General features: G+C 41.8%; 1 long non-coding RNA gene across 1 annotated transcript; it reads left to right on the forward strand.

Annotated features, from left to right (window-relative positions):
• Positions 1–16835: 16835 nt before the first annotated feature.
• LOC137503201 (uncharacterized) lies at positions 16836–23028 on the forward strand. Its single transcript, XR_011019095.1, has 4 exons — positions 16836–16888; positions 18155–18221; positions 21448–21483; positions 22906–23028. It is a non-coding gene; the product is annotated as an uncharacterized lncRNA (long non-coding RNA).
• The last annotated feature ends 1069 nt before the right edge of the window (positions 23029–24097 follow it).

Consider the following 24097-nt stretch of genomic DNA (forward strand, 5'->3'; position numbering starts at 1 on the left):
TAGGCCCTCAAAGTAGTCCCCAGCTACTGACACCACACGCTGCCAACGATGTGGGAGGCGCTGAATACCATCTGCCTCAGCATTTGGCGCACTATGTGTGAATCGGGTCACCTGTTGGCGCACAGCATTAGCAATGTCCTCTCGTGTTGCAAACCGCCTATCACGTATGGTTCCTTAATCTTTCGAATGAGATCAAAGTCACAGGGCGAAATGTAGGGAGAGTACGGTGGGTGCTCCAATTCTTGCCATCCCCAACGTCGCAGTAGTTGCCTTACACACTCTGCTTTATATGGTTTTGCATTGTCGTGCAGGATTATTGCACTGCCCACAAGATCCGGACGTTTCTCCCGAACGCCATGTCGTACCTGTCGCACCAGGAAGTCCCTGTAGTACTGTGCGGTCACTGTTCTGCCATGTGGAACAAAGTGGCAAACAATGACACCCCTGACGTCATAAGCGACGATCAGCATCAATTTGACTTGGGAAGGATTCTGAGGGACCTTCTGCCTCCTTGGTGATCCAGAATGTCACCACTCCGTGGACAGACGTTTCAGTTCTGGTTCGTATGCCCTGGCCAAAAATTCATCGATGGCGATTATTCAAGACAAGAATTGATCGCCGTCCTGTTACCAGCGTGCAAAGTGATCGGAGCGTATTGCATAGCTCAACCACCTCTGTCAGTGCATGCGGTACCGACCGCGATGCGATTTTGCGCATTCGCAACTCATTACGCAATATCCCGTGGACGGTGCGTTTCTCGATACCACTTCCGCTCTCGAACTCTAGTAGCGTTCATCGTCTGTCTTCATCTAGGATCTGCTCGATGATGGCACGTGCCACGTCGGTCCGCACCCTGACAGATCGTCCCGAACGTTACTCATCACTGGTTAACACACGTCCTTGCGAAACTTTCCTACCCACCGTGCTACTGTACGGTATGGTAGGGCATTATTCCCAAGGGCTTCCACTAATTCACTGTGACATTCCATCGCATTTCTCCCTCGGAGAACGGCTATTTTGATGTAAGCGCGCTGCTCAACACGGGTTACTTCCATCTCGCACGACACTCACCAAGTGACTGATTTCACAGCCCTCGCTGCGCTACTACCAGCTATCACAGAGCCATCTGTGGTTCTGCATACACACTATGCCTGCAGAACTTCCACACGACACATATACATTTGTGATCCGTTCACATTATCTACAAGAAAAATATAGTTGCCGTGACTTTTGCCCCAGTCCTCGTATAATAAAATAAACTATCCGAAAATTTGCGCAATCCAATAGTGCCATTTAACAAAATGTGTGAAGTGCATCCTAGCAGGATGTCTTACGCCTGCCTGTCATCTGAAACTAGTACCCATTCATGAATGACCATAAACGGAAGAAGCATAGACATACTTGTTATCATCTAATTTTCCCACAGAGAATTTAGACACCGTTTTTTCATTTTATATTTAGCTTTTCTTTTGCTTACAGTTCACAGTCACAGAGTATTTTTACTGATCATTGTTTGTTCAGACGTACTTTACTTTAGTACTCTGCGAAATGGTGGTTTTGATTATTTTTTTAAAAGGAAGTACAAGTAAGCAACCATCCTCTATATAACACTAATCAGAGGGGGAAAATGGAAGGGATTCGGCAGTTCGAAAAATGAAGGTATCGGCCAAAGGAAGACAAGGGCCACGAAGGATGTGAAAATGAAAGACCCACTAGGCCTCGACTGCTCTAATACCTTCGGGGTCGGAAAAGAACAAGAGTTGACCAAGGGAAGACGGACAGAATTGATGACATGAGGAGCCTGGCACAAGTAAGTGGAAGCATTGCCAGGACTTAGCTAAGGGCCCCGTGGTCGCAACCCGAGCCCCCAAGTTGAGAGCCCCTGGGGTCCCCTTTAGTCACCTCTTATGACAGGCAGGGGATACCATCTGTGTTATTCTACCGCCCCCACCTACATGGTGACCAGAGAGATCTGCGCACTCTGTGAGGATGTGGGCCACAGTGAAGTCGACACCACAAGAACACACTGGCAGAGGGGGGAGGGGTGTTCTTCCCTCTGTAGGAGACAAAAGTGCGTAGATCGTCCGTGATCTATCCTCAGCCTACAAAATACTATGGCCTCTCTCCGTGAAGGCCGGAAGGAAAGAGGACCGCCACATGGTGGTTGTCTTCTTAATTGCTCTCAGCTTCTTCGGAAAACCATATCTTTTACTATACTGATCTTTCTTCTTAAAATGATATCTCTATTCTGAAGCCAACGGCCGTAGCCGTGTTGAAACACCGGATGCCATGAGATCTCCGAAGTTAAGCAACATTGGGTGTGGTCAAGATTTGGATGGGTTACCACGCGCTGTTGGTGAGGGGTAAGGGGTATGGAGGAGCGGAAAGGAACTGGCCACGCTACCGCACGTAATCTCCGGCTCAGGAACACCTCTGCGGAGGTTCGGACCTGCCTTCAGGCAGAATAACCCTTACCTTACCTATTCTGAAAACACTGTTGTTTCTCCCAAGGAGCAATCGTCTTTTAATTTCCTGTCAACAGTCACCGTCAACAGAAATCTTGGAGTCTAGCTAGATGAAAATAGTGTTGCTCCGTCTATTTGCCTAGAAGTGTTAAGTGTAATTGCCACGATTTTCCATTTTCTTGACATTTAGTAGCAGATACCTAAGCTCTTCTTCACTCTCCTAGGCCTACGTCAGGGTTGTATCATCCGCATATGTAAAGTATTAAATTTTTATCCCTCAAAATTTAGTTTGAATTTACTTTTCATCTTACTTGGCATACCTCATATTATACTCTGCTTGCATTTTTATAACACGATGGTAACTCTTTGTTTTCAGGCAACAACAGTTCCAGCAGCAGTGGCTAAACCACAGGTAAGTAGATGTGTATCAAATACGCAGCCAACAGCAGCTAATGTGATCACTAATTATGATGCTATTGGACGGAGGAGGTGTGGAGTGCTCTACTCACTCGGGTTCCAACAAGTAGTTGGATACAGATCAGAGAAGCGCGTAGGCAAGAAAACAGCAACCCTACCCAAGTCCTAAATCGTGCTACAGTATGTTACCTATGATCATAGAAGCGCTAACTAAACGTCATATAAATTGATACTAGCAGTGCAGAGTGGTCGAGACAGTCAAAAATATCCACCGTCAGTGCACGTGTACAAAATGACCCCAGATATTTATAAGCTGGTGTTTGACTCGGTGAGTTCCGACTTCCAGTGTATGGGACCGACAACAGGACTACTTTATGCGAGAACTGGAAGAAACAAAATCCCAACGAAAGCAGCATGATTTGTTCTGGGCGATTTCCGACAAAGGAGTTGTGTTACGAAATGTCGCAAAGTTTGGACTGGGAAGATTTGGGAGAAAGGAGACGAGCTGTTCGACTAAGCGGTATATTCCGAGTTGTCAGTAGAGAAACGGTAGGGTGTGATATTAGTATACAAATAAGCTCGGGTGGAGTTTTAAAAAATAGGTAAGAGCATAAAACGACGATATTGGAATTCAAGAGAACAAGCTGGGGTGGTGGTGATGATTATTGTTTTGCGAGGAATTACAACTAGGCAAGCATCCTCTATATAACACTAATACGACGGAAATAATGGAAGTGATCCGACACTTCGAAAAATGAGGGTATCGGCCAGAGAAAGGCCAGGACCACGAAGGGCGTGACAATGAAAATCCCCCTAGCGCTCGGAAACCTAATAGCGTCGGGGTCGGAAAAAACAAGAGTTGACCAAGGGAGGTCGGATAGGGTAGGTGAAAGTGAGGAGCCTGGCACAAATAAGTTGAAGCAATGCTAGGACTCAGCTGAAGGTCCCGTAGTTGCCAACCTACGCTCCCAAGTTGAGAGCTGTTGGGGCCCCTTAAGACAGAAAGGTGCTACGGTGGGTGTTATTTTTACCGCTCCCACCCACAAGGTGTTGATTGATTGATTGATTGATTGATTGATTGATTGATTGATTGATTGATTGATTGATTGATTGATTGATTGATTGATTGATTGATTGATTGATTGATTGATTGATTGATTGATTGATTGATTTATCTATCTATAACCCTGTAATGTCACACCCTATCGTCCCCATAATATCTGTCTTGTCGGCTAAACGCAATAGAAAATAAAAATATTTAAAAATATATAATTGCATAGCTCTAACCCTCAGCACAGAATATTGGAATCTTTACTAAAAAAGCCAAAATTAAAACCAAGTAAAACATAACATTAAACAAACTTACATTTCTCAACAAACTTAAATCCAAATTACCATAAATTCTATACACATTAAATAATCCCACCAATAAAGGTAAGGAAGCTAACAAAGTATAAAACAATAAATATACCCCCGCCTGTAATCGTTCAGGTTGATATCCTCAACCTAAAATCAAAAACAAAGTAGGAATTAATCTACTTTCAAAAAATAAATAAAAAGAAAATATACTCATACTTCTAAAAGTACAGTATAATATCAATAATAAAAACAAAACATAAATTTGAAATAATTGATTATAAAATTTTACACGATAAACCGATTCTCTAGCGGTAATCATCAAAGCACAAATTCAAAATCTCAATAAAATTAATCCATAAGACAAAATATCTCCCCCAAAACAATAACTTAGGTTATTGTGGTTGCCTCTTGAACATGGCATAAGCCAAAACATTACCATGTAATGTAGATGTTTTCTGCAGTATATGCACCAGAATGATGTATTTCTCCTTGTTTCAGATCAGCACTACTACATAGACTCAGCAGGCCTGCAATAACCTCCTGGCGTAGCAAGTATCGTGGTTTCTACATTATCAACGGCACATTTATTAAGATGAAATAAAATAAATATCTCACAAGGAAAAAACTGCTTTAGTTCTCTCCTACTCCTTCCTGCTTCGTCATGCGTGAAAAAATCCCCATCTCTGTCCTCATTGATCTTCTTTCCTGTTGTTTATGAAATAGAATATACATCGTTTTCATGGGTTTTAATGATCCATCACGTTTTCAACTCCTCGGCATATTGGCTTTGCGGCCGTGTAAAAAAGAAACTCGTTAAATTTAATAAGGCGCATAAAGACTCCATGTGGTACATTTTCAGGAACATGTGGTAGTGATGATTATTGTTTTAAGAGGAAGTACAACTAGGCAACAATACTCTACATTACACTAATCAGAGAGAAAAAAAGGAATGCGACCGACACTTCGAAAAACGCAGATATCGCCCAAAGAAAGACAAGAGCCACGAAGGGCGTAAAAATGAAAGACTCCCTAGGCCTCGAGTGCTCTAATGCCATCGGGGTCGGAAAAGAACAACTGTTGACCAAGGGAGGTCGGATGGGATGGATGAATGTGAGGAGCATGGCACAAGTACTAGAAGCAATACCGAGATTAAGATAGGGGCCCGTGGTCGCCAACCCACGCTTCGGAGTTAAGAGTCCCTGGGGCCCTTTTTAGATGCCTCTTGCGACAGGCAGGGGGGATACCGTGGGCGTTATTCTACCAACCCCATCAACACTGGGAAACTGCTACTGTAATGGTCTATATAATCATACTGTTATTGGCTGTTACTTTCAGCAAGGTCAATTACAGTGATATGCCATATTGTCAAGTACAGGGATATGCCATATTGTCAAGTACAGGGATATGCCATATTGTCAAGTACAGGGATATGCCATATTGTCAAGTATAGGGATATGCCATATTGTCAAGTACAGGGATATGCCATATTGTCAAGTACAGGGATATGCCATATTGTCAAGTATAGGGATATGCCATATTGTCAAGTACAGGGATATGCCATATTGTCAAGTACAGGGATATGCCATATTGTCAAGTATAGGGATATGCCATATTGCCAAGTACAGTGATATGCCATATTGTCAAGAATAGGGATATGCCATATTGCCAAGTATAGGGATATGCCAAATTGTCAAGTACAGTGATATGCCATATTGTCAAGTATAGGGATATGCCATATTGTCAAGTACAGGGATATGCCATAATGTCAAGTATAGGAATATAACAAATTGTGAAGTACAGGGGTATGCCATACTGTCAAGTACAGGGATATGCCATATTGTCAAGTACAGGGATATGCCATATTGTCAAGTATAGGGATATGCCATATTGTCAACTACAGGGATAAGCCATATTGTCAAGTACAGGGATATGCCATATTGTCAAGTACAGGGATATGCCATATTGTCAAGTACAGGGATATGCCATATTGTCAAGTACAGTGATATGCCATATTGTCAAGTACAGGGATATGCCATATTGTCAAGTACAGAGATATGCCATATTGTCAAGTACAGTGATATGCCATATTGTCAAGTACAGGGATATGCCATATTGTCAAGTGCAGTGATGTGCCATATTGTCAAGTACAGTGATATGCCATATTGTAAAGTATAGGGATATGCCATATTGTCATGTACAGGGATATGCCATATTATCAAGTACAGGGATATGCCAAATTGTCAAGTACAGGGATGTGCCATATTGTCAAGTACAGGGATATGCCATATTGTCAAGTACAGGGATATGCCATATTGTCAAGTATAGGGATATGCCATATTTTCAAGTACAGTGATATGCCATATTGTCAAGTATAGGGATATGCCATATTTTCAAGTACAGTGATATGCCATATTGTCAAGTACAGGGATATGCCATATTGTCAAGTACAGGGATATGCCATATTGTCAAGTACAGGGATATGCCATATTGTCAAGTACAGGGATATGCCATATTGTCAAGTACAGGGATATGCCATATTGTCAAGTACAGGGATATGCCATATTGTCAAGTACAGGGATATGCCATATTGCCAAGTACAGGGATAAGCCCTATTGTCAAGTACAGGGATATGCCATATTATCATGGTTCATTACAGTGACATGTCATGTCAAGGTTCATCACAGGGATATGCAATATTGTTAAGGTTGACTACATCGATATGCCATATTGCCATGTACAGGGATATGCCATATTGTCACGATTGATCAGAGTGATATGTCATATTGTCAAGGTTGATCAAAGTGATATGTCATATTGTCAAGGTTGATCACAGTGATATGCCATATTGTCAAGGTTCATTACAGGGATATTTCTATTGTCAAGGTTGATCACAGGGATATATCATACTGTCAAGGTTGATCACAGGGATATGCCATATTGTCAAGGTTCATTACAGGGATATTTCATATTGTCAAGGTTGATCACAGTAATATGTCATATGGTCCAGGTTGATCACAGGGATATGCCATACTGTCAAGGTTCATTAGAGTGACATGCCATATTGTCAAGGTTCATTACAGTGACATGTCATATTGTCAAGGTTCATTACAGTGATATTTCATATAGTCAAATTTGATCAAAGTAATATGTCATATTGTCAAGGTTGATCACAGTGACATGTCATGTTCTCAACGTTGATGACAGGGATATGCCATATTATAAAAGTTGATCACAGAATATGCCATATTGTTAAGGTTGGGCAAAGTGACATATCATTTTGTCAAGGTTGATCACAGTGATGTGCCATATTATCATGGTTCATTAAAGTGACATGTCATGTTGTCAAGGTTGATCACAGGGATATGCCATACTTTCAAGGTTAAATACAGTGGCATGTCATATTGTCAAGGTTGATCACAGGGATATGTTATATTGTCGAGGTTCAATACAGTGACAAGTCATATTGTCAAGGTTGATCAAAAGTGACATATCATATTGTCAAGGTTGAAAACAGGGATATGCCATATTGTCGAGGTTGATCACAGTGATATACCATATTGTCAAACTTCATTACAGGGATATGTTATATTGTCAAGGTTGATCACAGGGATATGTCATATTGTCAAGGTTGATCACAGGGATATGCCATACTTTCAAGGTTAAATACAGTGGCAAGTCATATTCTCAAAGTTGATCACAGGAATATGCCATATTGTCAAGGTTCACTGCATTGACATGTCATATTGTCAAGGTTGAGTACAGGGATACGCCATATTATCAAAAGTTGATCATAGGGATATGCCATATTGTCAAGGTTGATCACAGTGACATGTCATATTGTCAATGTTGGTCACAGTGACATGTCATATTCTCAGGGTTGATGACAGGGATATGCCATATTGTCAAGGATGGACACAGTGACATGTCATATTGTCAAGGTTGATCACAGTGTTGTGTCATATTGTCAAGGTTTATTACAGTGACATGTCATATTGGCAAGGTTGATCACAGGGATATGCCATATTTTCAAGGTTCATCATAGTGGCATGTCATATTGTCAAACTTCATTACAGGGATATGTTATATTGTCAAGGTTCATTACAGTGACAAGTCATATTGTCAAGGTTGATCACAGTGACATGTCATATTGTCAAGTTTGAATAGAGGGATGTGTCATATTGTCAAGGTTGATCACAGGGATATGCCATATTGTCAATGTTGACCACAGGGTTATGTCATATTGTAAGGTTGATCACAGGGATATGTCATATTTTCAAGGTTGAATACAGGGATAAGCCATATTGTCAAGGTTGATCACAGTGCCATGCCATATTGTCAAACTTCATTACGGGGATATGTTATATTGTCAAGGTTGAATACAGGGATATGATGTATTGTCAAGGTTGAATACATGGATATGCCATATTATAAAAGTTGATCACAGATTATGCCATATTGTTAAGGTTGGACAAAGTGACATATCATTTTGTCAAGGTTGATCACAGTGATGTGCCATATTATCTATTTTATTACAGTGACATGTCATATTGTCAAGGTTGATCACAGGGATATGCCATATTATCATGGTTCATTAAAGTGACATGTCATGTTGTCAAGGTTGATCACAGGGATATGTTATATTGTCAAGGTTGATTACAGGGATATGCCATATTTCCATGGTTCATTAAAGTGACATGTCATATTGTCAAGGTTGATCACAGGGATATGCCATATTATCATGGTTCATTAAAGTGACATGTCATGTTGTCAAGGTTGATCACAGGGATATGCCATACTTTCAAGGTTAAATACAGTGGCATGTCATATTGTCAAGGTTGATCACAGGGATATGTTATATTGTCGAGGTTCAATACAGTGACAAGTCATATTGTCAAGGTTGATCAACAGTGACATATATTGTCAAGGTTGAAAACAGGGATATGCCATATTGTCGAGGTTGATCACAGTGATATACCATATTGTCAAACTTCATTACAGGGATATGTTATATTGTCAAGGTTGATCACAGTGACATGTAATATTGTCAATGTTGGTCACAGTTACATGTCATATTCTCAGGGTTGATGACAGGGATATGCCATATTCTCAAGGAACATTACAGTGATATGTTATATTGTCAAGGTTAAATACAGTGATATGCCATAGCATAAAGTTGATCACAGGAATATGCCATATTGTCAAGGATGGACACAGTGACATGTCATATTGTCAAGGTTGATCACAGTGTTGTGTCATATTGTCAAGGTTTATTACAGTGACATGTCATATTGGCAAGGTTGATCACAGGGATATGCCATATTTTCAAGGTTCATCATAGTGGCATTTCATATTGTCAAGATTTATCACCGGGATATGCCATATTATCAAGGTTCATTACAGTGAGGAGTCATATTGTCAAGGTTGATCACACCGGGCGAGTTGGTCGTGCGCGTTGAGGCGCGCGGCTGTGAGCTTGCATCCGGGAGATAGTAGGTTCGAATTCCACTATCGGCAGCCCTGAATATGGTTTTCCGTGGTTTCCCACTTTCACACCAGGCAAATGCTGGGGCTGTACCTTAATTAAGGCCACGGCCGCTTCCTTCCAACTCCTAGGCCTTTCCTATCCCATCGTCGCCATAAGACCTATCTGTGTCGGTGCGACGTAAAGCCCCTAGCAAAAAAAAAGGTTGATCACAGTGAAATGTCATATTGTCAAGGTTCATTACAGTGACAAGTCATATTGTCAAGGTTGATCACAGTGACATGTCATATTGTCAAGTTTGAATAGAGGGATGTGTCATATTGTCAAGGTTGATCACAGGGATATGCCATATTGTAAGGTTGATGACAGTGGCATGTCATATTTTCAAGGTTGATCACAGCATCATATCATATTTTCAAGGTTGAATACAGGGATAAGCCATATTGTCAAGGTTGATCACAGTGCCATGCCATATTGTCAAACTTCATTACAGGGATATGTTATATTGTCAAGGTTGAATACAGGGATATGATGTATTGTCAAGGTTGAATACATGGATATGCCATATTGTCAAGGTTGAATACAGTGGTATGCCATATTGTTAAGGTTGAATACAGGGATATGCCGTATTGTCAAGGTTGAATACAGAGATATGCCATATTGTCAAGGGTGAATACAGGGATATGTTATATTGTCAAGGTTGAATACACGGATATGCCATATTGTCAAGGTTGAATACAGGGATATGCCATATTGTCAAGGTTGATCACAGGGATATGCCATATTGTCGAGGTTCATTACAGTGACATGTCATATTGTCAAGGTTGAATACACGGATATGCCATATTGCCAAGGTTTATTACAGTGACATGTCATATTGTCAAGGTTGAATACAGGGATATGCCGTATTGTCAAGTTTGAATACAGGGATATGTTATATTGTCAAGGTTGAATACAGGGATATGCCATATTGTCAAGGTTGAATACAGGGATATGCCATACTGTCAAGTTTGAATACAGGGATATGCCTTGTTGTCAAGGTTGAATACAGGGATACGCCATACTGTCAAGTTTGAATACAGGGATATGTTATATTGTCAAGGTTGAATACAGGGATATGCCATATTGTCAAGGTTGAATACAGGGATATGCCACACTGTCAAGTTTGAATACAGGGATATGCCTTGTTGTCAAGGTTGAATACAGGGATATGCCATATTGTCAAGTTTGAATACAATGATATGCTATATTGTCAAGGTTGAATACAGGGATATGCGATATTGTCAAGGTTGAATACAGGGATATGCCATACTGTCAAGTTTGAATACAGGGATGTGCCTTGCTGTCAAGGTTGAATACAGGGATATGCCATATTGTCAAGTTTGAATACAGGGATATGTTATATTGTCAAGGTTGAATACAGGGATATGCCATATTGTCAAGGTTGAATACAGGGATATGCCATACTGGCAAGTTTGAATACAGGGATATGCCTTGTTGTCAACTTTGATTACAGCGATATGCCATATTGTCAAGTTTGAATACAGGGATATGTCATATTGTCAAGGTTGATGACAGTGACATGTCATATTGTCAAGGTTGAATACAGGGATATGTTATATTGTCTAGGTTGATCACAGGGATATGCCATATTGTCAAGGTCGATGACAGGGATATATTATTTTGTCAAGGTTGATGACAGCGATGTGTCATATTGTCAAGGTTGATGACAGGGATATGTTATATTGTCAAGGTTCATTACAGTGATATGTCATATAGTCAAGGTTGAATACAGGAATATGCAATATTGTCAAGGTTGATCACAGGGATATGCCATATTGTCAAGGTTGAATAGAGGGATATGCCATATTGTCGAGGTTCATTACAGTGACATGTCATATTGTGAAGGTTGAATACAGGGATATGTCATATTGTCAAGATTGAGCACAGTGACATGTCATATAGTATAGGTTGAATACAGGGATATGCCATATTGTCGAGGTTCATTACAGTGACATGTCATATTGTCAAGGTTGAATACAGGGATATGCCATATTGTCAAGGTTCATTACAGGGATATGTTATATTGTCAAGATTGATCACAAGTGGTGGTGGTGATTATTGTTTTAAGACCTAGTACAACTAGGCAACCATCCTCCAGGCCTATACAATTGTAATCAGAGAGAAAAAAAAGGGATGTGATGCGACACTTCGTAAAATGAAGATATCCTCCATAGAAAGAAGGACGTGAAAACGAAAGAAGGAAGGCACCTACTATTCCCACGTAGCTTTCTTACTAACCCAAATCCAAAAACGAGCCTTCGTGCGCAGACGCTACAATGTGATATGTTTGGCCATCGTAGGATTCTGACGACAATGCTTAAAAGCCCGTCAGCGATCACGTATGGCTGCTTCAGTTTCCTCGGTCCACCATGTGACCTGTTTGCGGCGGGGAAGAAATTGTTTCCTCTCCAGCAAGCTAGAATTCCTGTCGTAATTGAAAAACCGTGGTCGTCTCAAACTCCAGCATATAATCAGCCATTACTGCGCCTTTGGAAAATTCTGGCCAATTTGCCCGCCGAAGTAACCAGCGCTTGGGTACTTCAGACTGTCTTTGATTCAAGAGAGGTAGAATTATCGGGAAGTGCTCACTCTCATAGAGGTCATTGTGCGCTTGCTACCGTAGCAGGGTACATAGCGCATGGCTGCACATAGTGACATCCAGGTGTGAGAATGTGTCATGTGCACTGCTGAAATTTCTCGCAGCACGCAAAGATCGAAATGACTGATCAATCGCTCGAGAATTCTGCCCCTGGCACTGGAACACGGAGAACCGCAGAGTGTGTTAAGGGCGTTCACGTCTCCCAGCATGAGAAAAGGAGGAGGTAACTGAGCGATCAAATCTTGTAGTTCATGCATTTGAAGATCTAGTTCGGTGGAGTGTACATGTTGCACACCGCTGTCATTAACTGGCAATGGAGTGCGAACTGCAACTGCAAATAGCTGAGTGTGTAGCGGTTCTTCGTCCGGAAAATGTCGGAGCGAAATAGCGTACAAACGTAGCCAGTCGCAGCGCCATCTACAGCTACTCTGTCTTGAGAATAAAGACGATATACTCTCAAAGTCGTGTCGTGTCCAGGTCTCAAAGGAGATGGCTGTAGACAGAAAATGGAGGCCGCTGAAACAGATATCTATTGATGTAAATCAGTTGGGCGTCAGTGACAACAAAAGGGCAGGTGTTAATGACTTAAAGATCTTCGAAACATGCAAGAAAATATGACCCAAAAATCTTTAACATATGACCCAAAAAAGATTATAATTGATGTATTTAGGCCTATAAATGAACATTTGCCAGTTTTGTTTGTTGCATTCAGTTTGTGTTAATCACAAAGTAATTTTTTACCTTTAGGTATGGTAGCTCACTTATCCTGAAAAATCAATAAATAATTAGCAATTAAGTATTTAACTAGTTCTGAATCGGCAAAATTTCTATAAAAATGACGATGAAAATATCTATACCTGGTCTTAGTATTACTTTCCGGCTGTGCAATTGCAATTGATGATCATGCGCATTTTCAAATTGTAGAGATCGAACCCTCTTTTGTAGTCAGACAGAATGTTTCTGTACCCGGAGAAACTCCGCTAGACGTCACGCGACGTTATGGGGGCAAATTTGAACAAGGTTATATCCTTCGGAGTAAACTGCTGCTGAAAATTGCCAAATGTTCGTGGAGTCCACAAAGATTGTCAATTATCTACAAAGCATAGAATAACCTTCATTTGAGAACAGCACTGTTAGAATTTTTTCAGACATTTTTTCTGCCAATTCACCCTTCCCTTTCTTTGAATCACATTCAGTGTTGTTCACAATACCCAACGGGTCACTTAGTGGAAGCCCTCACAGGTTCAAGACGAGTGATTGCTCTTGGTATCACACCGAAATTCGATTATATGAACGCCAAATTTACGATCAAGCTGGCAGAAGTAAACAAATTTTGCACAATCATGACAGATGATGAATCGCAAGGATCAAATTCCTGAGCAAGGTCTTGAAGGAATCATAATTGCTGCAGTAATATTGAACAGCGTCGAACCAAGTTGCCCAACGAGTAAGGACAGGCAGAGTAGGAACAGTCGAAGGGGAGCCTTCAGAAATAATTTCCTGCGATTTGCAATTAACTTATCTACTTCAAGGTAGTTGATCCGAACCTCTTCGGCCACTCTACGCAAAACATGGGCAAGGCACGTTACGGTAACCATTTTCGGATGAAGTAGGTTTAGTCCTTTGGCTGCCTTCTTCATGTACGGGGTGGCATCAGCTACAGGAAGTAATATGTTGTTTCTTTTTACCCCATCTGACGATAGTAACTGCATAGCATCATCAAACAGCACTGCCATGGAGGAATGATTTACCTCCTCTGAAACCGAACACGTCAAGAGAAGCACAGTACCGGGCTTGTCAACTTTCAGAATGCCAATAATTACATTAGATACGTACCTACCATATATGTCAGTTGTTCAGTGTAATGAAATCCATATCTGATTATAATTGATTAATTTAGTCCTATAAATGAACATTTGCCAGTTTTGTTTGTTACATTCAATTTCTGTTAATCACAAAGTTATTTTTTACCTTCTGATCCTGAAAAATCAAGAAATAATGAACATTAAAGTATTTATTGTTGAGAACTTCAGATCTTATCTTCTTTAAACCATCTTCATATAGACTCGAGATATACAATGTTCTTAAAGTTGATATATTGGGAACAGGTTGACTGATATACTTCTCTAAGAAAGACCTGTAGCTGGTACTGTTAAGTTCTTTCAAGAGAATGTTTGAAGTAACCATCATCCAGCAGAGGTCCTTACAGAATTCCGATCTGTTGTCTGACGGAGCAGTAGCTGCACATGAGGTCCTTTCAAAACGCAAACGCTGCATATTTCCTGATGCAGAAGATTTTATTAGGCACTTCGGATGATTAGTTGTAGCGCAGTGTTGTTGCACATTAAAACGTTTCTGAGCTTATACCTTCACATCACACAGTTTACAATATAAAATAACACCATCCCTACTAAAATTCCGCTCTCCGAATTTCTTAACAATCTGCCTTCATTTCACACTCTCTGAACACTTCGGTTTAGGCATGTAGAAACTACACTGAAGAAGTGGTCTCAAAGGAACAAACCAGACAGTCTTCTATTTTCTAGGAAACAGAAATAGCAGGTCAGTAGCTACGATTACATCACAGGATGGCTTTCTCTTGAGTATTGTCGATCACTTTGTGCTCCGCATTAGGAAATTCCAAGAGAATCCCTTGTTAATAATTTCAATTGCCTGCTACCTGCCCATTCCCGCATACAGAGTAATATTCAGTCCACACAAAGACTCCCTGACTGTTACAGCAAGATTCCCTCCCTGAACAGCTTACCACAAAAATTCACTCAATATGATAATCCTTGGAATATGACAGTGGATATGACTTCACTGCGCATCTAGCAGAAATATGACCAATATCTTAAATTTGCCCAAAATGTGACTTTAAGAAAAACTATTGCAGTTCCACTAAAATAGTGCCATTGTGTGGGTGGGTAGCGCAACGAAATTTGGACAATTGCTTGAGCTTATTTACAATTACTACCGTCCATTTTCCGCCGTCCTCAAAGTTGATCTATTGGGAATCGCTTGACTGATATACTTCTCTAAGAAAGACCTGAAGCTGGTATTGTTCAGTTTTTTCAAGGGAATATTTGAAGTAACCATCATCCAGCAGAGGTCCTTACAGAATTCCGATCTGGTCAATCACCATCCACGTTAATAAGTGCAATGTTCTCCATTGTCTCCTCGGAAGAGGGAGACACTCCGCAGACGGTGAACTCATTGATCGGGAACGGTTGACCTTCTTCCTGGAAGAACTAGGTTTCCCAGAATGTGAACGAGCAAGAGGATGACAAGACCCCGCACTCTCGTCCACCGTTTCGCAAATTCTGGAGGAGCCTTGGCAGATGATTTGCCAGGCCTTTTCGGGGATGAGGCGATCCCTGATTGAGTTGGAGAAGGCCCTAGGCCTTCGAAGTGGTAGTGATTACTGTTTTAAGAGGAAGTACAACTGGGAAACTATCCTCTAACACTAATCAGAGAGAAAAAATGGAGGGAACCGACACATCGAAAGATGAAGGTATCGGCCAAAAGAAGACAAGGGCCACGAAGGGCGTGAAAATAAACACTCCCTAGTCCTCGAGTGCTCAAATACCGTCGGGGTCGGAAAAGAACAAGAATTGACCAAGGGAGGTCGTATAGGATAGATGAAAGTGAGGATCCTGGCACAAGTAAGGGGAAACAATGCCAGGACTCAGCTGGGGGCCCCGTGGTCGCCAACCACCGCACCCAAGTTAAGAGACCCTGGGGCCGCTGTTAGTCGCCTCTTACGACTTACCGTCCCCACCCACAGGGGGCTGCGTATCAAAAGACGCATGTGAATAATACATTTATGCTTGACTCTAAGTTACTAAACATAGGAACACATGTTTTTTAGAACAAATTTATTAACAACTCATTCGCAGATTCATCGAGAAATTGTCCGGCTCTATGGCTAAATGGTTAGCGTGCTGGCCTTTGATCAAGAGGATTCCGGGTTCAATTCGCGGCCGGGTCGGTGATTTTAACCTTCATTGGTTAATTCCAATGACTCGAGGGCTGGGTGTTTGTGCTGTCCCCAACATCCCTGCAACTCATACACCACACATAACACTATCCTCTGCCACAATAACACGCAGTTGTCTACACATGGCAGATGCCGCCCACCCTCATCGGAGGGTCTGCCTTACAAGGTTTGCGCCCGGCTAGAAATAGCCACACGAATTTAAAATCGATACTCTGCAAATTATTTTGCAGAATGAAAATACAAGCATACCAAAATATTTTGAACTGAGAATTAACTCACCTTAATAAATGAGACCATTAATATTGAATGTCATGCTGGAGGAGGAAGAGGATCCTCCATTGTCAACAGTGACTGACAACTCTGTCTGACTGACAGTTTGATGATGTCAACCGTTACACAACGAAGTGCTATATAAAATGGTCCAAGGTCTGTAGCAGACATCACAACTCAACATGCAGCTCTACACTGTCCTCACCATCCTGGCGCTCCTGCTGGCCATTGCCGTAAGTTAGCAAACTACTCTGCATATATTATTCTACAATTTATATTTACCCAGTTTTATGAGATGATCACAACTTTTTATGTTCGGGGGATGCAATATCTAAGAACTTTTTCGATAGGGCCTACTAAATTTTTATCCACAGCTGTTTGTCATTGTAAACTTGCAGTTTTAATTTTCTGTCTCAGGGCGATGGTCAGGTATTATTACTTTTATTATTATTATTATTATTATTATTATTATTATTATTATTATTATTATTATTATTATTATTATTATTATTATTATTATTATTATCCCTCTGTTACGCGAGTGGTGGTTGTGATTATTGTTTTAAGAGGAAGTTCGATTAGGCATTCATCCTCTACATAATACCAATCAGAGAGAAAAACTGGAAGGGGTCCAACAGGTCGAAAAATGAAGGTATCGGCCAAAGAAAGTTAAGGGCCATGAAGGGCGTGAAAATGAAAGATTTCTTTTTTGTTTGCTTTACGTCGCACCGACACAGATATGTCTTATGGCGACGATGGGATAGGAAAGGGCTAGGAATTGGAAGGAAGCGGCCGTGGCCTTAATTAAGGTACAGCCCCGGCATTTGCCTGGTGTGGAAGTGGGAAACCACGGAAAAACATTTTCAGGGCTGCCGACGGTGGGGCTCGAACCCACTATTTTCCGATTACTGGATACTGGCCGCAGTTAAGCGACTGCAGCTATCGACCTCGATATGAAAGATTCCCTAGCCCTCGCAAGCCTAATAGCGTCGGAGTCCTAAAAGAACAAGAGCTGATCAAGGGAGGTCCGATAGAATAGATTAAATTGAGGAGTCGGGCACAACTATGTGGAAGCAATGTCAGGACTCAACTAAAGCCCCGTGGTCGCCAATCCACGCTCCCAAGTGAGAACCCCTGCTGCCCCTTTTAGTCACCTCACACGACAGGCAGGGGATTCCATGGGTGTTATTCTACCACCCCCACCCACAGGGGCTGGCCATTGTGAAGAACACATTGGGGGTCTTTCCTCTTTAGTCGATAAGAGTGCGTAGATCGTCCGTGACCTATCCTCAGCCTACACAATACCATGACCTCTCTATGTGAAGGACGGAAAAAGGACCGCCACACGGCGGTTGTCTTCTTAATTGCTCTCAGCTTGTTGGGAGTTCGGATAGCTAGCCACTCCGATTCCCAGGTCGCAAAGATGCTTCGCTTCATTGTAGCCAACTGCTCATAATGCTCAAGGCCGGCTCATTTCATATTTTGTGTCGTAATTTTAGGTTGGCAATGCTGTAGCCTCGCCCGTAGCCGGACATCCTAATGGCCCTCCTCCTGGACCACCACCCAGTAAGTATCTATCTCGTTTACGATTTCCATCTGGCTTAGTACTGATTTCAGTCTGCCAAATGTTATCCAGTGTTATGTTTATTTCCTTACACAGTATTTCTTTTATTTCACTGTTGTTATTAATTCATTACTTAGTTATTATTGTCTCGAACATTCTAATTTCAACAGTATTTTAAAATAACAATAAAAATTACACAACTCATGAACATATATTAACGGCAAGTTAAGAAAAAATCAACTACCTATCAAGATTACAGAAACTATGCAAAATTAACATTCATGAAGAACAAACACGTTCAGAATGAAAACAATAAAAAACGAGAGATTATGTAAGAACAGAAAGCCTGAGTGATTCTTCACCCTTAATCCTGGAGGATTTCTTTTAACATAAATATAATATACGAGGGTTGGGACAAAAGTCATGGTAACTATGTTTTTCTTGAAGATACCAGTCCGGTTGGAAAATGTGACATATACAGATGAAAGGACAAGGTGTTAACTACATGTGTGGATAATGAATAGCACTGAAATATCGTGACGCACTAATTTATTACGGTAGTATACAGGGCAATATGGCCTTCCCGGTGCAAAGAAATGACAACATAATACACATAAAGTTGACATGACAAACTTGGGCCTAAAGGCCCTCAAAGTAGTCCCCAGCTACTGACACCACACGCTGCCAACGATGTGGGAGGCGCTGAATACCATCTGCCTCAGCATTTGCAGCACCATGTGTGAATCGGGTCAGCTGTTGGCGCACAGCATTAGCAATGTCCTCTCGTGTTGCAAACCGCCTATCACGTAGTGGTTCCTTAATCTTTCGAATGAGATGAAAGTCACAGGACGAAATGTCTGGAGAGTACGGTGGGTGCTCCAATTCTTCCCATCTCCAACGTCGCAGTAGCTGCCCTGCTCACTCTGCTTTATATAGTTTTGCATTGTCGTGCAGGATTATTGCACTGTCCACAAGATCCCGACGTTTCTCCCGAACGCCACGTCGTACCTGTCGCACCAGGAAGTCCCTGTAGTACTGTGCGGTCACTGTTCTGCCATGTGGAACAAAGTGGCAAACAATGACACCCCTGACGTCATACGCGACGATCACCATCACTTTGAATGGGGAAGGATTCTGAGGGACCTTCTGCCTCCTTGGTGATCCAGCATGTCGCCACTCCGCGGACTGACGTTTCAGTTCTGGTTCGTATGCCCTGGCCCACAATTCATGGATGGCGATTATTCGTGACAAGTATTGATCGCCTTCCTGTTGCCAGCGTGCAAGGTGATCGGAGCATATTGCATAGTGCACCCACCTTTGAACTTCCGTCAGTGCATGCGGTACCCACCGCGATGCGATTTTGCGCAGTTGCAGCTCATTACGCAATATCCTGTGGACGGTGAGTTTCTCGATGCCACTTGCGCTCTCTAACTCCAGTAGCGTTCATCGTCTGTCTTCATCTAGGATCTGCTCGATGACGGCACGTGCCACGTCGGTCCGCACACTGACAGGTCGTCCCGAACGTTGCTCATCACTGGTTGACACACGTCCTTGCGAAACATTCCTCCCACCCGTGCTACTGTACGGTATGGTAAGGCATTATTCCCAAGGGCTTCCACTAATTCACTGTGACATTCCATCGCATTTCTCCTTTGGAAACGGCTATTTTGATGTAAGCGCGCTGCTCAAGACGGGTTACTTCCATCTCGCACGACACTCACCAACTGACTGATTTCACAGCCCTCGCTGCGCTACTACCAGCTATCACAGAGCCATCTGTTGTTCTGCATACACAGTATGCCTGCAGAACTTCCACACGACACATATACATTTGTGATCCGTTCACATATCTACAAGAAAAATATAGTTGCCATGACTTTTGCCCCAATCCTCGTATAATAAAATATCCGAAAATTTGCGTAATGCAATAAGGCCATTTAATAAAATGTGTGAAGTGCATCCTAGCAGGATGTTTTACGGCTGCCTGTCATCTGAAACTAGTAACCATTAATGAATGACCATAAACGGAAGAAGCATAGACATACTTGTGATCATTTAATTTTTCCACAGAGAATTTCGACACCGTTTTTTTTAATTTTATATTTAGCTTTTCTTTTGCTTACAGTTCACAGTTACAGATTATTTTTGCTGATCATTGTTTGTTCAGACACACTTTACTTTAGTACTCTGCAAGATGGTGGTTTTGATTATTGTTTTAAGAGGATGTACAAGTAAGCAACCATCTTCTATATAACACTAATCAGAGGGGGAAAATGGAAGGGATTCGACAGTTCGAAAAATGAAGGTATCGGCCAAAGGAAAACAACGGCCACGAAGGGTGTAAAAATGAGCGAATCCCTAGGCCTCGAATGCTCTAATACCTTCGGGGTCGGAAAAGAACAAGAGTTGACCAAGGGAGGACAGATAGAATAGATGAAAGTGAGGAGCCTGGCACAAGTAAGTGGAAGCAATGCCAGGACTCAGATAATGGCCCCGTGGTCGCAACCCGAGCTCCCAAGTTGAGAGCCCCTGGGGCCCCCTTTAGTCACCTCGTATGACAGGCAGGGAATACCATGGGTGTTAATCTACCTCCCCCACCTACAGGGGGAGCAGAGAGATCTGCGCACTCTGTGAGGATGTGGGCCACAGTGAAGTCGACACCACAAGAACACACTGGTGGAGGAGTGGGTGTTCTTCCCTCTTTAGGAGACAAAAGTGCGTAGATCGTCCGTGATCTATCCTCAGCATTCACAATACTATGGCCTCTGTCAGGGAAGGCCGGAGAGAGGACCGCCACACGGTGGTTGTCTTCTTAATTGCTATCAGCTTCTTTTACTATACTGATCTTTCTTCTTAAAATGATGTCTCTATTCTGAAAACACTGTTGTTTCTCCCAAGGAGCAAACGTCTTTTAATTTCCTTTCAGCAGTCACCGTCAACAGTGATCTTGGAGTCTAGGTAGACGAAAATAGTGTTGCTCCGTCTATTTGCCAAGAAGTGTTAAGTGTAATTGCCATGATTTTCCATTTTCTTGACATTCAGTAGCAGATACCTAAGCTCTTCTTCACTCTCCTAGGCATACGTCAGGGTTGTATCATCCGCATATGTAAAGTATTACATTTTTATCCCACGAACTTTAATTTGATTTTACATTTCATCTTACTTGGCATTCCTCATAATATACTCTGCTTGTATTTTTATAACACGATGGTAACTCTTTGTTTCCAGGCAACAACAGTTCCAGCAGCAGTGGCTAACCCACACGTAAGTAGATGTGTATCAAATACGCAGCCAACAGCAGCTAATGTCATCACTAAAATTAATTATGGATCTTATGATGCTATTGGATGGAGGAGGTGTGGAGTGATCTACTCACTCGGGTTCCAACAAGTATTTGGATACAGATCATAGAAGCGCTAACTAAACGTCATATAAATTAATACTAGCAGTGCAGAGTGGTCGAGACAGTCAAAAATATCCACCGTCAGTGCAAGTGTACAAAATGACCACAGATATTTATAAGTTGGTGTTTGACTCGGTGAGTTCCGACTTCCAGTGTATGGGACCGACAACAGGACTACTTTATGCGAGAACTGGAAGAAACAAAATCCCAACGAAAGCAGCATGATTTGTTCTGGGCAATTTCCGACAAAAGAGTTGTGTTACGAAATGTTGCAAAGTTTGGGCTGGGAAGATTTGGGAGAAAGGAGACGAGCTGCTCTACTAAGCGGTATGTTTCGAGCTGTCAGTAGAGGAATGGTGTGGTGTGATATTAGTAGACAAATAAGCTCGGGTGGAGTTTAAAAAATAGGTAAGAGTATAAAACGACGATCTTGGAATTCAAGAGAACAAGCTGGGGTGGTGCTGGTGATTATTGTTTTGCGAGAAGGTACAACTAGGCAGCCATCCTCTATAAAACACTAATCAGAGAGAAACATGAAAGGGATCCGACACTTAGAAAAATGAGGGTATCGGCCAGAGAAAGGCCAGGACCACGAAGGGCGTGACAATGAACATATCCCTAGCCTTCGGAAACCTAATAGCGTCGGGGTCGGAAAAAAACAAGAGTTGACCAAGGGAGGTCGGATAGGATAGATGAATGTGAAGAGCCTGGCACAAATAAGTTGAAGCAATGCTAGGACTCAGCTGAAGGCCCCGTAGTTGCCAACTTACGCTCCCAAGTTGAGAGCCGTTGGGGTCCCCTTACGACAGACAGGGGCTACGGTGGGTGTTATTTTTACCGCTCCCACCCACAAGGTGTTTGATTGATTGATTGATTGATTGATTGATTGATTGATTGATTGATTGATTGATTGATTGATTGATTGATTGATTGATTGATTGATTGATTGATTGATTGATTGATTGATTGATTGATTGATTGATTGATTGATTGATTGATTGATTGATTGATTGATTGATTGATTGATTGATTGATTGATTGATCTATATATAACCCTCTCCTGTCCAACCCTATCGTCCCCATAAGATCTGTCTTGCCGGCTAAATGCAATAGAAAATAAAAATATTTAAAAATATATAATTGCATAGTTCTATCCCTCAGCACCGAAATAGCCGTTGTGGTTGCCTCTTGAACATGGCATAAGCCAAAACAATACCATGTAATGTAGATGTTTTCTGCAGTGCTGTATATGCGCCAGAATGATGTCTTTCTCCTTGTTTCAGATCAGCACTACTACATAGACTCAGCTGGCCTGCAGTAACCTCCTGGCGTAGCAAGTATCGTGGTTTCTACATTATCAACGGCACATTTATTAAGATGAAATAAAATAAATATCTCACAAGGAAAAAACTGCTTTAGTTCCCTCCTACTCCTTCCTGCTTCGTCAAGCGTGAAAAAATCCCCATCTCTGTCCTCATTGATCTTCTTTCCTGTTGTTTATGAAATAGAATATACATCGTTTTCATGGGTTTTAATGATTCATCACGTTTTCAAATCCTCGGCTTATTGGCTTTGCGTCGGTGTAAAAAAGAAACTCGTTAAATTTAATAAGGCGCATAAAGACTCCATGTGGTACATTTTCAGGAACATGTGGTGGTGATTATTGTTTTAAGGTTAAGTGCTACTAGGGAACCATACTCTATATAACACTAATCAGAGAGAAAAAATGGAAGGCGACCGACACTTCAAAAAATGCAGATATCGCTCAAAGAAAGACAAGAGCCACGAAGGCCTCGAGTGCTCTAATGCCATCGGGGTCGCAAAAGAACAACTGTTGACCAAGGGAGGCCGCATGGAATGGATGAATGTGAGGAGCATGGCACAAGTACTTGAAGCAATACCGAGAATCAGATAGTGGCCAGTGGTCGCCAACCTACGCTTCGGAGTTAAGAATCCCTGGGGCACTTTTTAGATGCCTCTTACGACAGGCAGGGGGATACCGTGGGTGTTATTCCACCCACCCCATCAACAGGGGGAAATTGCTACTGTAATGGTCTATATAATCATACTGTTATTAGCTGTTACTTTCAGCAAGGTCAATTACAGTGATATGCCATATTGTCAAGTACAGGGATATGCCATATTGTCAAGTACAGGGATATGCCATGTTGTCAGTACAGTGATATGCCATATTGTCAAGTACAGGGATATGAAATATTGTCAAGGTTCATTACAGTGACATGTCATATTGTCAAGTTTGATCACAGGGATATGCCATATTGTCAAGGTTGATTACAGGGATATGCCATATTGTCAAGGTTGATTACAGGGATATGCCATATTGTCAAGGTTGATCACAGTGACATGTCATATTGACAAGGTTGATCACAGGGATATGCCATATTGTCAAGGTTCATTACAGTGACATGTCATATTGTCACTGTTGGTCACAGTGACGTGTCATATTCTCAGGGT

This window comes from Anabrus simplex, chromosome X (assembly GCF_040414725.1).
Source record: "Anabrus simplex isolate iqAnaSimp1 chromosome X, ASM4041472v1, whole genome shotgun sequence".
NCBI classification, from domain to species: Eukaryota; Metazoa; Arthropoda; class Insecta; order Orthoptera; family Tettigoniidae; genus Anabrus; species Anabrus simplex.